The sequence below is a fragment of the Penaeus chinensis genome, chromosome 13 (assembly GCF_019202785.1).
Source record: "Penaeus chinensis breed Huanghai No. 1 chromosome 13, ASM1920278v2, whole genome shotgun sequence".
Classification (NCBI taxonomy): domain Eukaryota; kingdom Metazoa; phylum Arthropoda; class Malacostraca; order Decapoda; family Penaeidae; genus Penaeus; species Penaeus chinensis.
The window spans coordinates 17,657,489-17,659,988 of NC_061831.1; the positions used below are offsets into that span (position 1 = coordinate 17,657,489).

Consider the following 2,500-nt stretch of genomic DNA (forward strand, 5'->3'; position numbering starts at 1 on the left):
ATACATTTTTAGTCAAGCTTTAAATGATGCTTTAAAGGCAATTAATGAAAAAATATTCACATATCTATAATCAACGAAATGCTGTACGAAGGCAAATTAATAAAAGGTAAATCCAGTGAAAAGCAAATATCACACATACAATGAGCACAAAATACATATAAATGGACTGCGGGCAGAACTTCCTCTTCCCATCCCATTTATTTACCATAACAATGCTAAATAATACCCCAAGCAGGGTCCCGCGCCCCTACCCGCCCGCGCCCCTACCCGCCCCCGCCCCACGGCCGCGTCTGCTACACAAAGCCTCATCAAAAATGAGATTCATCATTTCCTCAGATATGATCGCACGGGCTTCCATTACCACCGGAACTTTCATTAGTCGCTGGCACTCATCATATCCTGACACTGCCCTGCTTGGCACTGTTTTGTCTCCTTTTCTCTCCTTTTTGTTCTGCGCCGCTCCTCAATCGCGTCTTTTGAAATGCCTCATTTGGAAGGGACTACAGCCGGCTTCCCTGCATTTCACCGCTCTTGCTTGTTTTTATCTTTCGCTTATAATTTTCTTGTTGTTACTGCTTTCGTCATTGTTATTCTGCTTCTTCGTCCGTCTTTTCTTACTCCTTTTCTTTCCCTTCTTCTGTCTTTTCCTACTCACCCCCTCCTTCTCATCTTCCCTTTTTTTTTCTTCCTCTGCTCCCTCTTTTTCCCCATCTGCTTCCCCGCCCAACCCCCCCCCCCTCCCCTCCCTCCCTCCCTCCTTCTCTCCCTCCTTCCCTCCCTCCCTCCCTCCTTCTCTCCCTCCCTCCCTCCCTCCCTCCCTCCCTCCCTCCCTCCCTCCCTCCCTCCCTCCCTCCTTCTCTCCCCCCAATCTCCCCCACCTCAACTTTCCAGCCTTCGGTACAACAACCACTCGCCTCCACTTTTAAAAAATTGATAGCTCCTTTCTCTTCCTTTAGGCACAGCTCAATTACCGCCAGGCTTTTTAAACTTTGGCACTGTTGACTTATTAACACGCCCTGGCACTAGGCACTCGGTGGCATTATGACCTTAAGGACTCGGAGGTCGAGCTCGCCCGCCCGCCCTCCTCGCTCCTTGTGTTCGAAGTGGATGTAGGTTCCAGCAGCCCTTCGCCTGTCTGTCTGTCCCTGTCTCTTTGGCTTTGTCTTAAGTCTGTCTACCTGTCTGTCTGTCCCTGTCTCTTTGGCTTTGTCTTAGGTCTGTCTGCCTGTCTGTCTGTCCCTGTCTCTTTGGCTTTGTCTTAGGTCTGTCTGCCTGTCTGTCTGTCCCTGTCTCTTTGGCTTTGTCTTAGGTCTGTCTGCCTGTCTGTCTGTCCCTGTCTCTTTGGCTTTGTCTTAGGTCTGTCTACCTGTGTGTCTGTCCCTGTCTCTTTGGCTTTGTCTTATGTCTGTCTACCTGTCTGTCTGTCCCTGTCTCTTTGGCTTTGTCTTAGGTCTGTCTACCTGTCTGTCTGTCCCTGTCTCTTTGGCTTTGTCTTAGGTCTGTCTACCTGTCTGTCTGTCCCTGTCTCTTTGACTTTGTCTTAGGTCTGTCTACCTGTCTGTCTGTCCCTGTCTCTTTGGCTTTGTCTTAGGTCTGTCTACCTGTCTGTCTGTCCCTGTCTCTTTGGCTTTGTCTTAGGTCTGTCTACCTGTCTGTCTGTCCCTGTCTCTTTGACTTTGTCTTAGGTCTGTCTACCTGTCTGTCTGTCCCTGTCTCTTTGGCTTTGTCTTAGGTCTGTCTGCCTGTATGTCTGTGTGTCTATCTCTTTCCCTTTGGCTTTGTGTACCTCTCTGTCTGTCTGTCTTTATCTCTCTCTTTCTAGATAATTAGATAGTCTTTGTCTGTATGTTTGTCTTCCCGTCTGCATGTATGTCTGTCCATATATCTGTCTGTCTATATATCTGTCAGTCTATATATCTGTCTGTCTGTCTGTGTATATATCTGTCTGTCTCTCTGTCTATATATCTGTCTGTCTGTCTGTCTCTAGATAGAGAGACAGATAGATAGATAAACAGATAGAATGACAGAGAGAGAAGACTGAACGGAGGGAGATCGAGGCAAAAAAGGAGAGATAGAGTACAGCAGGGTTAGAGGAAACGAGGGAGGGGGAGGGCCAGGAGGGGAGGGGAGGGCCACCCTTAGGGCCAGAAGGGTGGCACCGGCTTGTGCTGATGTGTGGCGGTGATGCCTGGAGACTGCACCAGCCAGCCTTTATTGCCCACTCTCATAACCATAATGTGGTACCCCCTATACCCTCTGCCACGGTAAATCCAGCCTTATCTTCACCTGACGTAAGGATCATATTTTAAGATTCGTCCGGATGAATCTTGTAGCGCCGTGTTGCTGAATAAATTCAAGCGGAGGGGGGGGGGGAGGGGGTAGTGGGAGGTGTGGGGGCAGTGTGGGGGCAGTGTGGGCGGCAGTGTGGGCGGAGATGTATTCAGGCGCGTTGTGGGCTTGGGAACCCGTGGCCGCCGGGGGTTCATTTGGGGCACGGGAG

At 49.8% G+C, this 2,500-nt stretch overlaps 1 protein-coding gene across 3 annotated transcripts in view; it reads right to left on the reverse strand.

The window, feature by feature from the left end:
• Nucleotides 1-2,500, reverse strand: part of LOC125031779 (discoidin domain-containing receptor 2-like) — a 740,435-nt gene that overhangs the window by 36,793 nt on the left and 701,142 nt on the right. The window lies entirely within an intron of this gene.